This window comes from Scyliorhinus torazame, chromosome 14 (assembly GCF_047496885.1).
Source record: "Scyliorhinus torazame isolate Kashiwa2021f chromosome 14, sScyTor2.1, whole genome shotgun sequence".
In the NCBI taxonomy this organism is placed as follows: Eukaryota; Metazoa; Chordata; class Chondrichthyes; order Carcharhiniformes; family Scyliorhinidae; genus Scyliorhinus; species Scyliorhinus torazame.
In genome coordinates, this window is record NC_092720.1 from 165,728,546 (window position 1) to 165,742,533 (window position 13,988).

Genomic DNA, 13,988 nt, shown 5'->3' on the forward strand with positions numbered 1-13,988 from the left:
AGCGCTCACCGCCACCCCTCTCCCCGAAGGCCACGACCGACCCACGGGCGCAGTCTTTCTGGCGGGTCCCGGCCACCCAAGGCCCACCTCCGCCAGTTCGCCCTTCCCCGCCGCCATCTTCCGAGTCCCCGGGGTCCACGTGCAATCCATGGCCGGCGCCATCTTGGATGGGGCCCCAAGCCCCCAGCGCAGCTGGTTACACGCCGCCCGCCCAAAACCCGGTGTTCCAGCTGGCCCCCGACACGCTGGAGCAGCGTGCGCCGCCGGCTTGCCCCTCCCCGCCGCCATCTTCCGAGTCCCCGAGCTCCACGTGCGATCCATGGCCGGCGCCATCTTGGATGGGGCCTCAAGCCCCCTGCGCGGCCCCCTCCCCGCCGCCATTTTGTTCCTCCCCACCGCCATCCTCGGAGTCCCCGGACTCCATGTGCGATTCATGGACAGCGCCATCTTTGATGGGGCCTCAAGCCCCCAACACGGCTGATGATGCTCTGCCCGACCTTAACGCCTTGCTGCAGCTGGCCTCCGTCACCCTGGACCAGAGCCGGCCCCGGACACTAGCAAAGGCCACCACGACGATCGGCATCAATGGCCACGTGACGGCATGCCTCATCGACTCTGGGAGCACAGAGAGTTTCGTCCATCCCGACACGGTAAGGCGCTGTTCTCTGGTCATCTACCCCACCCAACAAAGGATCTCCCTGGCCTCCGGGTCACACGCAGTGCAGATCACAGGGTTCTGCCTCGCGGACATTACCGTGCAAGGCAGGGAGTTCCACAATTTCCGCCTATTCGTGCTGCCGCACCTCTGTGCAGACACCCTACTGGGACTGGATTTCCAGTGCCACCTACAAAGCCTTACTTTTAAATTTGGCGGCCCTATACCTCCCCTGACGGTCTGCTGCCTCGCGACCCTTAAGGTCGACCCACCTTCCCTGTTTGCGAACCTCACCCCAGATTGCAAACCCGTCGCCACCAGGAGCAGACGGTACAGCACCCAGGACCGGACCTTCATCAGGTCCGAGGTCCAGAGGCTGCTGAAGGAAGGGGTCATTGAAGCGAGCAACAGGCCCTGGAGGGCCCAAGTAGTGGTGGTAAAGACCGAGGAAAAGCACAAGATGGTCATAGATTATAGCCAGACCATCAACCGGTTTACGCAACTGGACGCGTACCCCCTTCCCCGTATTGCCGACCTGGTAAACAGGATCGCGCAATACAAAGTCTTCTCCACAGTAGATCTCAAGTCTGCCAACCACCAACTACCCCTCCGCAATAGCGACCGCCAGTACACTGCCTTTGAGGCAGATGGGCGGCTCTACCACTTTCTAAGGGTTCACTTCGGTGTCACCAATGGGGTCTCGGTCTTCCAGCGTGAGATGGATTACACGCAACGTTCCCGTATCTCGACAACGTCACCATCTGCAGCCACGACCAGCAGGACCACGACACCAATCTCCATAAATTTCTCCAGACCTCGCACCTCCTGAATCTGCCCTACAACAAGTAGAAGTGCGTGTTTAGCACCGACCGTCTAGCCATCCTAGGCTACGTAGTGCGAAATGGAGTCATAGGCCCCGACCCCGAACACATGCGCCCCCTGATGGAGTTCCCCCTCCCTCACTGCCCCAAGGCCCTAAAACGCTGCCTCGGCTTTTTTAGCTACTACGCACAATGGGTCCCGAATTACGCCGACAAGGCTCGACCCCTAATCCAATCCACAACTTTCCCCCTGTCGACGGAGGCCCGCCAGGCCTTCTGCGCATCAAAGCGGACATCGCACATGCCACGATGCGCGCCATCGATGAGTCCCTCCCCTTCCAGGTCGAGAGCGACGCGTCTGACGTGGCTCTGGCCGCCACCCTCAACCAAGCAGGCAGGCCCGTGGCTTTCTTCTCCCGCACCCTCCAAGCCTCCGAAATTTTCGCCACTCCTCGGTCGAAAAGGAAGCCCAGGCCATAGTGGAAGCTGTGCGACACTGGAGGCATTACCTGGCCGGCAGGAGATTCACTCTCCTCACGGACCAACGGTCGGTGGCCTTCATGTTCGATAATGCACAGCGGGGCAAGATCAAGAACGACAAGATCTTGCGGTGGAGGATCAAACTCTCCACTTTCAATTACGAGATCTTGTTTCGTCCCGGGAAGCTAAACGAGCCTCCTGATGCCCTATCCCGCAACCACAACCACAGTCATCAAGGCACTCCAAACCATTTTTACACTGTTTGGTTTCCCCGCTTACATCCACAGCGATAGGGGGTCCTCCTTTATGAGCGACGAGCTGCGTCAGTTTCTGCTTAGCAAAGGCATCGCCTCGAGCAGGACGACCAGCTACAACCCCCGGGGAAACGGGCAGGTAGAAAGGGAGAACGGAACGGTCTGGAAGACCGTCCTGCTGGCCCTGCGGTCCAGGAACCTCCCAGTCTCCCGCTGGCAAGAAGTCCTCCCGGTGGCCATGCACTCCATTCGGTCACTGCTATGCACTACCACAAACCAGACACGTCATGAACGTCTCCTTGTTTTCCCCAGGAAGTCCTCCTCGGGGACCTCGTTCCAAACCTGGCTAGCAACACCCGGAGCTGTTCTGCTGCTGAAACATGCGAGGGCGCACAAGTCGGACCCGCTGGTCGAAAGGGTCCACCTACTGCATGCCAACCCCCAGTACGCCTACATAGCATTCCCTGATGGACGGCAAGATACGGTCTCTCTCCGGGACCTGGCGCCCGCCGGAGCACCACGCGCGCCCGAGCCACTGCAACCCCCCCCCCCCCCCCCCCCGTAACTGACCGGAGGGTCAGTACTGCTGCCAGAGCCCCGACCCGGAGCCGAGCAGGCACCGACGCCCCCTTCAGGCACCCCTTCCTTCTGCCCATCCCTCGACCTCACAGCGCTGACTAGGGGTGACGAAACTGCCTGGGCGGAAGACACCACGTTCCCGGAGTCACTACTGCCGGGGCCCTCACCAGGATCGCCGCCGAAACTTAGACGCTCCAGTAGGACGACCAGGCCACCTGATCGTCTGATTGCAGCATCACGCTGGTCGAAAGGGTCCACCTACTGCATGCCAACCCCCAGTATGCCTACATAGCATTTCCCGATGGACGGCAAGATATGGTCTCTCTCCGGGACCTGGCGTCCGCTGGAGCACCACGCGCGCCCAAGCCACTGCCCCCCCCCCCCCCCATACTTGACCGGAGGGTCAGTACTGCCGCCAGAGCCCAGACCTGGAGCCGATCAGGCACCGACGCCCCCTTCAGGCACCCCTTCCTTCTGCCCATCCCTCGACCTCACAGCACTGACTCGGGGTGACGAAGCTGCCTGGGAGGAAGACACCACGTTCCCGGAGTCACTACTGCTGGGGCCCTCACCAGGATCGCCGCCGAAACTTAGACGCTCCAGTAGGACCACCAGGCTGCCCGATCGTCTGAATTGATAAGCAATCAATACGCTCGAGTCCACATGGAGTCATATCGATTCAGCTTTAATCAGATAGAACAGGAGAGGCATAAATATCCTGGCCGCGAGGTTTGCTAGTGTCACACGGGAGGGTTTAAACTAGTATGGCAGGGGGGTGGGCACGGGAGCAATAGGTCAGAAGGTGAGAGCGTTGAGGGAGAACTAGGGAATAGGGACAGTGTGGCTCTGAGGCAGAGCAGACGGGGAGAAGTTGCTGAACACAGCGGGTCTGGTGGCCTGAAGTGCATATGTTTTAATGCAAGGAGCATTACGGGTAAGGCAGATGAACTTAGAGCTTGGATTACTACTTGGAACTATGATGTTGTTGCCATTACAGAGACCTGGTTGAGGGAAGGGCAGGATTGGCAGCTAAACGTTCCAGGATTTAGATGTTTCAGGCGGGATAGAGGGGGATGTAAAAGGGGAGGCGGAGTTGCGCTACTTGTTCGGGAGAATATCACAGCTATACTGCGAGAGGACACCTCAGAGGGCAGTGAGGCTATATGGGTAGAGATCAGGAATAAGAAGGGTGCAGTCACAATGTTGGGGGTATACTACAGGCCTCCCAACAGCCAGCGGGAGATAGAGGAGCAGATAGGTAGACAGATTTTGGAAAAGAGTAAAAACAACAGGGTTGTGGTGATGGGAGACTTCAACTTCCCCAATATTGACTGGGACTCACTGAGTGCCAGGGGCTTAGATGAGGCGGAGTTTGTAAGGAGCATCCAGGAGGGCTTCTTAAAACAATATGTGGACAGCCCAACTAGGGAAGGGGCGGTATTGGACCTGGGATTGGGGAATGAGCCGGGCCAGGTGGTAGATGTTTCAGTAGGGGAGCATTTCGGTAACAGTGACCACAATTCAGTAAGTTTTAAAGTACTGGTGGACAAGGATAAGAGTGGTCCGAGGATGAATGTGCTAAATTGGGGGAAGGCTAATTATAACAATATTAGGCGGGAACTGAAGAACATAGATTGGGGGCGGATGTTTGAGGGCAAATCAACATCTGACATGTGGGAGGCTTTCAAGTGTCAGTTGATAGGAATACAGGACAGGCATGTTCCTGTGAGGAAGAAAGATAAATACGGCAATTTTCGGGAACCTTGGATGACGAATGATATTGTAGGCCTCGTCAAAAAGAAAAAGGAGGCATTTGTCAGGGCTAAAAGGCTGGGAACAGACGAAGCCTGTGTGGCATATAAGGAAAGTAGGAAGGAACTTAAGCAGGGAGTCAGGAGGGCTAGAAGGGGTCATGAAAAGTCATTGGCAAATAGGGTTAAGGAAAATCCCAAGGCTTTTTACACGTACATAAAAAGCAAGAGGGTAGCCAGGGAAAGGGTTGGCCCACTGAAGGATAGGCAAGGGAATCTATGTGTGGAGCCAGAGGAAATGGGCGAGGTACTAAATGAATACTTTGCATCAGTATTCACCAAAGAGAAGGAATTGGTAGATGTTGAGTCTGGAGAAGGGGGTGTAGATAGCCTGGGTCACATTGTGATCCAAAAAGACGAGGTGTTGGGTGTCTTAAAAAATATTAAGGTAGATAAGTCCCCAGGGCCGGATGGGATCTACCCCAGAATACTGAAGGAGGCTGGAGAGGAAATTGCTGAGGCCTTGACAGAAATCTTTGGATCCTCGCTGTCTTCAGGGGATGTCCCGGAGGACTGGAGAATAGCCAATGTTGTTCCTCTGTTTAAGAAGGGTGGCAGGGATAATCCCGGGAACTACAGGCCGGTGAGCCTTACTTCAGTGGTAGGGAAATTACTGGAGAGAATTCTTCGAGACAGGATCTACTCCCATTTGGAAGCAAATGGACGTATTAGTGAGAGGCAGCACGGTTTTGTGAAGGGGAGGTCGTGTCTCACTAACTTGATAGAGTTTTTCGAGGAGGTCACTAAGATGATTGATGCAGGTAGGGCAGTAGATGTTGTCTATATGGACTTCAGTAAGGCCTTTGACAAGGTCCCTCATGGTAGACTAGTACAAAAGGTGAAGTCACACGGGATCAGGGGTGAACTGGCAAGGTGGATACAGAACTGGCTAGGCCATAGAAGGCAGAGGGTAGCAATGGAGGGATGCTTTTCTAATTGGAGGGCTGTGACCAGTGGTGTTCCACAGGGATCAGTGCTGGGACCTTTGCTCTTTGTAGTATATATAAATGATTTGGAGGAAAATGTAACTGGTCTGATTAGTAAGTTTGTAGACGACACAAAGGTTGGTGGAATTGCGGATAGCGATGAGGACTGTCTGAGGATACAGCAGGATTTAGATTGTCTGGAGACTTGGGCGGAGAGATGGCAGATGGAGTTTAACCTGGACAAATGTGAGGTAATGCATTTTGGAAGGGCTAATGCAGGTAGGGAATATACAGTGAATGGTAGAACCCTCAAGAGTATTGAAAGTCAAAGAGATCTAGGAGTACAGGTCCACAGATCACTGAAAGGGGCTACACAGGTGGAGAAGGTAGTCAAGAAGGCATACGGCATGCTTGCCTTCATTGGCCGGGGCATTGAGTATAAGAATTGGCAAGTCATGTTGCAGCTGTATAGAACCTTAGTTAGGCCACACTTGGAGTATAGTGTTCAATTCTGGTCGCCACACTACCAGAAGGATGTGGAGGCTTTAGAGAGAGTGCAGAAGAGATTTACCAGAATGTTGCCTGGTATGGAGGGCATAAGCTATGAGGAGCGATTGAATAAACTCGGTTTGTTCTCACTGGAACGAAGGAGGTTGAGGGGCGACCTGATAGAGGTATACAAAATTATGAGGGGCATAGACAGAGTGGATAGTCAGAGGCTTTTCCCCAGGGTAGAGGGGTCAATTACTAGGGGGCATAGGTTTAAGGTGAGAGGGGCAAAGTTTAGAGTAGATGTACGAGGCAAGTTTTTTACGCAGGGGGTAGTGGGTGCCTGGAACTCACTACCGGAGGAGGTAGTGGAGGCAGGGACGATAGGGACATTTAAGGGGCATCTTGACAAATATATGAATAGGATGGGAATAGAAGGATACGGACCCAGGAAGTGTAGAAGATTGTAGTTTAGTCGGGCAGTATGGTCGGCACGGGCTTGGAGGGCCGAAGGGCCTGTTCCTGTGCTGTACATTTCTTTGTTCTTTGTTCTTGTTCTTTAGTACCCAGCAGCGAAGTTACAGAAGTGAAGGCTGCTGGGGACGGCACAGGTTCTTATACTCCGCCTCTCAGGGCGTGGCTACGCACATTGCCCAATGGTAGACCCCGCGGTCTAGCCAATGGTTATTCCTCTCTTGGTCCTGCAATACCTGGTATTACCACATTTGTACAATCGCAGCTGAAATTATCCTTGTGTTTAAACCTCTGTAGATTATGTACTGGGAAGGGAAAAGCAATTTTAACCGGCAATTCTGGAACCAACACACATTTTACCCTGTTAAGGAAGAAGTGCTCAATCGCACAGATCAGGTAAAACGGAATAAAGCTCTGATGGGATTTGAACCCAGCACTTTCTTTCAATAACCAGATGCTTTAACGGACTAAGCCACAGAGTGCGAGGGTGTTCAGTTTAGTACACGGGAAAGCTGGGAATGCTTTACGGATCTGTAGCATGTGTGAAAAGAGAAATAGTTAACACTTCAGATCCTGACCTTTCATTGGAACGACCTGTTTCTCTCTCCACAGATGCTGCCGGATTGGTTCAATAATTCAAGCATTTTCTGCCTTCGTTTCAGATTTGCAGCATCTGCAGTATTTTACTTTTGGGTCAAAGGACAATGAGTTACCTTTCCTGCACAGAGGGTTATTGCAGGGCTCTCTGGCTGTGATTATCACTGATTATCCATCTCAGGGATCTTTATGAATCTCGGAGTTTGCGGTTATTTGGGAGTGAACGCGAGACAATCAGACACATTGAGATGATTTCCACCTTTCAAATCTCCGTCTTTCCCGACTTTGAGCAATCTCAAGTTCCCAGAGAAGTGAAACTTCCTTCTTTAAAGGTGATTCCAGTTACTCCGCACCTGCCCATCAGAACAACTGCACAGAAGAAAACGTATCACCTTCTCAGAACAAACCGTTCAGGACAAAAATAAAATCTTTGAAAGCTGCTGAACAGAGTCAGTCTACTCACCCCTCAGGCTGATTGCAAACTAAACATATACATCAGTGGCAACTGTTCAGTCAACCTTCCAGACTGTTTCTGACAGACATCTCCAAAGAAGGATGATGTAAATCGACACCACTGAATGCTAACACCAACCCGTTTATCACAGCTGTAATGAACAGCTCATGTTGCTGCTTTAGTTCAGACAGTGGAGGATTATCACAGGCGCTCTGTCACACTGCATGTTCTTTCAGAAAGGTTTCTGACAGGACATATGGAACGACCGGCTGTGTGAACATCAGTGGTGACGACGGAACGCTCTCACTTACTAGACTGGAAATTCCGTTCTCTTCCCACACAATTCCCTTTCTCTTTCTAAATCTATTTCTGACCTCTTGCTCATTTCCACTTTTCCTTGTTCCACCAATGGCGGCCACGTCTTCAGCTGTCTGAGCCATTTGCTCTGCAATTCATTCCAGAAATATCTCCAGCTGCCTCTCATCCTTACATTCCTCTTAACATCTGTCTCTTTGTCACTCATTATGGAATGTTTCTTGAGGAAGCTCCTTTGGCAACTTTCTTGAAATACTGTCTTTATCAGTGAATCGAGCTGGATTGCAAGTATGAGTACCTCTGTTTGAAAGTGGTTTGTTCCCAGTTCCACATCATTGACTGCTTGAAAAGGGATGTGTTTTCAGCCAAGTCGCAACCTATGAAACAAAAACTGAATATGCTGGAATTTCTCAGCACCAACTGTGGAGAGACAAGGAATTAATGTTTCGGGTTGATGACACTTCATCAGAACTGAGGAAAAATAGAAATGAAATGGATTTTCAGCAAGTGAAAGTCGGTGTTTGGGAAGAAGTTGAACAAAAGCTCAGGTCTGTAATGGCGTGAGCCCAGGAGAGATTAAATGGCAAAATGTGTCACATAGCAACAGCCACAGAGAGTTTTATTGCAACAGGCAAAGAAACAAAACGATGGATCCAGATGAGGTGTGAATGGCTGGACAGCTGCTGCCTAACTGCGAAATGAAGGAAGACAATATGAAACAAAAATTCAAAGACCAACAAGAAACACACGATGGAGGCTGATTTTTTAATCTAAAATTATTGAACTCGATTTTTCGGCCAGTAATCTGTGGGATGCCGAATTAAGAAAATAAAGTGATTTTCCTCGAGTTTAGTCAATCTGTATTCTAACAATGCAGCAGACCAAGGGTAGAAAGGAGGGAGCAAGGTGGAGAATTGAAATGACAAGTTGCACCAAGCTGTGAGTCAGGATTACGGATTGAAGGAAGATTCCTCAAAGCGGTCACCCTGTCTGTTATTGGGTCTGCTGAAGTAGATGGGACCAAATTGTGACAGCAAATACGTAGATTAAAATGTAAAATGAACACTCAAAAGAAGAGTGAACAGTAGCACTGTTTCACTTGGAAGGAATGTTTGGGGCCTTGGATATTGAGAAGGGAGGTGGTAAAAAGGCAGGTGTTGCACCTCCTGCACTTGCACAGAGAGGCGCAGTTAGAACGGGGGCGGGGGGGGGGGGGGTATGGTAGGTGGAGCTGCGGTCACGGAGGGGATTGTCCCTTCAGTATGATGAATGGGGAGGGCAGAGGAGGATGTTTTTGACGGTGTCAGGAATGGTCCCGAAAATACGGAGACTGAGGGGCTGGAAGGTGAGAACAAGCGGCACCAAATGATTCCAGCTCGATTTAAACAGTATCCAATAATGTTAGAACAAGAAAGATCTTCTGGGATAAGAGCAATTGTTTAGCAACATCCATCATTCTTATTTCCCTTTCCCACCTTAGAGCTTTTCCTATAATTGGATGCAAATGATGACAGCGGTTGGATATACACCAGCACCCTCGAAGAGGCGGGAACCTAAACCCATCTCCTTAGGACGCTTGGCCACGCGATTCTAAAGGTTCATTGTTTCTGATGACTGGTGATTGGCTTCTTGCCGTTTATAAGCTGAGTCCAGGATTTCACGTTGAGAGAGACGGAAATGATCCAAGCACAGGGCTGAACCGCTGCTTCTATTTGTCTCTTCACAGACGGTATTTAACTGAGGTGTATTTCCTGCATTTCCTGTTCTTTATTATTTCTGATTTGCAGTCATTTGGTTTGCCATTAGTGAACTTTCTTAGCTGTGTTCAGGTGACTCGGTTTCCAAGACATTTTATACATTATTTTAGGAGATCTGGGTGTGGCTGGCCTGGTCACCATTTATTGTCCTACATTAATTGTTCTTGAGAATTTGGTGGTGAGGTCATTCCTGAACCACTGCAAGTCCACATGGTGTATGTGGCAGATGTTTAAGGAGATATTTAGTTCCTCCCAAGTAAAATATATTCCAGAGAGGTGGAGAGAGCGGGTGGTGGGGGCGTCGGGGAGGGGTGGGGGGAGGGGGGAGGGGGGGGGGGCGATGGGCGGGAGATATCGCTACCCGAGCAAGGAGGTTAAAGATAACATAAGTACAAAAACTAAGGTGTCGCATATGGAAAGGCGAGTGACAGACTGGAAGATTTGGAAACATTTAAATATCAACAAAGGGATACTAAAAGAGTAATGAAAAGCGCAAAGGTAAATTACGAAAGAAATGGAGCACAAAATATGAAATATGGACATCAAAAGCTTCTATATATAAAAGGGAAGAGAGTAGCTAAAGTGAATGTTGGTCCCTTGGAAGCTGAGACTGGGGACGTAATAGTGGGGAACACAGAAATGGCGGTGGCACTAAATCCATATGTTGTCTCAGTTCTCACGGTCACAGACACGAGTACAAGCCCATTGGTAAACATCAGAAGTAATAGAACGGGACGAACTTAGAAAAATCATGAGCGATAGGAAAATGTATTAAACATATGATTGGGATTGAAGGCAAGCAGAGACAAATAGCCTACATCCTAGGATCTTAAAGGAAATGACAGCAGAGATAGTGGATCTATGGTTTCAATATTACAAAATCTGCTGGATGTGGGAAACGTTCCTATGGTTTGGGACAATGATACTGTTTTGCCCTTATTCAAAAAAGAAAGAGGCAGAAAGTAATAAACTATAGACCAGTTAGTTGAACATCTGTTGTTTGGAAATTGTTAGAATTGTTTATGAAGGAAGTAATAACAGGACATTTGGAAAGTCAAGATGCAATCTACCAGAACCAACATGGTTTATTAAGGGTAAATCGTGTTTGACTCATTTTCTAGAGCTTTTCTAAGATTTAACAGGCGAAATGGTAATGGAGATCCTGCAAATGCAGTATATCTGGACTTCCAGAAGACATTTGATAAGGTGCCACACAAACAGTTAACACACAGGGTGAGATCATAATGTATTCGGGGTAATTTAATGGTTTGAATAGAGGACTGGTTACCCAACAGAATGCAGAAAGTTGGGATAAATTCAACTTTTTCTGGATGGTAAGATTGGATTTGTTTATTGTCACGTGTGCCGAGGTACAGTGAAAAGTATTTTTCTGCGAGCAGCTCAACAGATCATTAACGACATGGGAAAAAAGGGAATAAAAGAAAATACATATTAGGGCAACACAAGACATACAATGTAACTACATAGGCACCGGCATCGGATGAATCATACAGGGTGTAGTGTTAATAAGATCAGTCCATAAGAGGTTCATTTAGGAGTCTGGTGACAGTGGGGAAGAAGCTGTTTTTGAGTCTGTTCGTGCGTGTTCTCAGGCTTTTGCATCTCCTGCCCGTTGGAAGAAGTTGGAAGAGTGAGTAAGCCGGGTGGGATGTTTGATTATGCTGCCCGCTTTCCCCAGGCAGCGGGAGGTGTAGATGGAGTCAATGGATGGGAGGCAGGTTTGTGTTATGGACTGGGCGGTGTTCACGACTCTCTGAAGTTTCTTGCGGTCCTGGGCCGAGCAGTTGCCATACCAGGCTGTGATGCAGTCAGATAGGATGCTTTCTATGGTGCATCAGTAAAAGTTGGTAAGGGTTAATGTGGACATGCCGAATTTCCTTAGTTTCCTGAGGAAGTATAGGCGGTGTTGTGCTTTCTTTGTGGTAGCGTCGACGTGGGTGGACCAGGACAGATTTTTGGAGATGTGCACCCCTAGGAATTTGAAACTGCTAACCATCTCCACCTCGGCCCCGTTGATGCTGACAGAGGTGTGTGCAGTAGTTTGCTTCCTGAAGTCAATGACCAGCTCTTTAGTTTTGCTGGCATTGAGGGAGAGATTGTTGTCGGTACACCACTCCACTTGGTTTTCTATCTCTCTCCTGTATTCTGATTCGTCATTATTTGAGATCCGGCCACTATGGTCGTATCGTCAGGTAACTTGTAGATGGAGTTGGAACATAATTTTGCCACGCAGTCGTGTGTGTACAGGGAGTAGAGTAGGGGGCTAAGTACGCAGCCTTGCGGGGCCCCTGTATTGAGGACTATTGTGGAGGAGGTGTTTTTATTCATTCTTACTGATTGTGGTCTGTTGGTCAGAATATGGAGGATCCAGTTGCAGAGTGGGGAGCCAAGCCCTTGGTTTTGAAGCTCTGATATGAGCTTGGCTGGGATTATGGTGTTGAAGGCAGAGTGGTAGTCAATAAATAGGGGCCTGCTGTAGGAGTCCTTGTTGTTGTGATACTCTCGGGGCGATTGTAGGGCAGGGAAATGGCGTCTGATGTGGACTGGTTGCAACGGTATGCAAATTGCAGTGGATCAAGGCATTCTGGGAGTATGGCGGTGATACGCTTCATGATCAACCTCTCGAAGCACTTCATTACGACTGAAGTCAGGGCCACTGGTCGGTAGTCATTGAGGCACGTTGCCTGGTTCTTCTTTGGCACCAGTATGATGGTGGTCTTCTTGAAGCAGGTGGGGACCTCGGAGGGGAGTAGGGACAGGGTAAAGATGTCCGCGAACACCTCTGCCAGCTGGTCCACGCAGGCTCTGAGTGCACGACCAGGGATCCCGTCCGGGCCCATCGCCTTCCGAGGGTTCACTTTCAGGAAGGCCGATCTGACGTCGGAAGCTGTGATGGTGGGTATGGGTGAATTATGGGCTGCTTGGGCACTCGACAGTGGATTGTTGGTTACCTCCTCGAACCGAGCATAGAATGCATTGAGTTCATCGGGGAGGGGTGCGCTGCTGCTGGAGAAACTGCTCGGCTTCGCTTTGTAGCCCGTTATGTTGTTTAACCCTTGCCACAACCGCAGAGAGTCTGTCTGTGACTCTAGCTTGGTTTGATATTCTCTCTTGGCATCTCGGATGGCTTTGCGGAGGTCGTACCTCGATTTCTGTAACTAGCGCTGTGTCACAGAGTTTGGTCCACAGGCCCCAACTCTTTACATTCTATATTAATAGTTTGGATACAAGGACAAAAGTACGATAATCAAAATTTTCAGATGACACTAAAATAGGTGGGATAGTAAGTTTCAGTAAATAAATAAGAAATTTACAAATGGATGTAATAGGTTTGCTGATTGGGCTTTGCCTTATGAAGAAAAAATGAGCAATTTAGGACGGGGGCTGTCTTGAGTTTAGAAGAATGAGAGGAGATTTACTTCAGATATATAAGATGATTAAATAAATTGACAAAGTAATGTCGACAGGATGTTTCCTTTTGTGTGGCAAATGGAACGAGAGTTTTTAGGATAGGGGAGCAGATTTAAAACAGATGAGGAGAAATTATTTCCCTCAAAGTGTTGTGAATCTGTGGAATTCGCTACCGCAGAGTGCAGTGGTTTTTGCGACATTGAGTAAATTTAAGGAGGAGATGGAGAGGTATTTAATTAGTTCTGGGTTGAAGAGCTTCAGAGAAATGGCAGGCACGAGGAGTTGATGCCGAGATGAGGTGAGCGGTGATTGTGTTGAATGGTGGAGCAGCCTCAAAGGGCTGAATTGTTCTCATGTGCACACACAGTGCTGTACAGGAGGGAATTCCAGGATTTTGACCACAGGGACTGGGATAAAGTGCGGTGCAAATCTCAGGGAGTGGAATGCGTAAGCAGGTTCCATTTTGAAAATAAATTTAGAGAACCCTATTTTGCTTTCCAATTTAGCGTGGCCAAAGCACGTAACCTGCGCATCTTTTGGTTTATGGGGTGTGGCCCACGTGGCAGGAACGTGCAAGCTGCAGACACTGCTACATTTTTCTCTGTGTCTGCTCCTCTCGTGCTTCCAGGTGAGACATTTCGCAGGTTTGGATGGTGCCTCGAGGAGGACAGCCGATGTGGAGTGGGATTTGAACCTACGCCTTCAGAAGAAGCTGGAACTGAAACGCAGCGGCTTAGACCGCTCGGCCATCCTGACTAGCTGTGTCGGCGTAAATCGATTAGAATTCCATATTTGAAATTCGATGTGCTTTTCCGTTTTTCAACCCAACCAGAGTCGTGTATCTGAGCCCCATCCTTCCCCAAGCCGCCGGGGATGAGGAGCGTCTCATTGCTCCACTGATCTGATTGTTCAAATCAACAAGATCGAATTCCCACCCTGCCTGT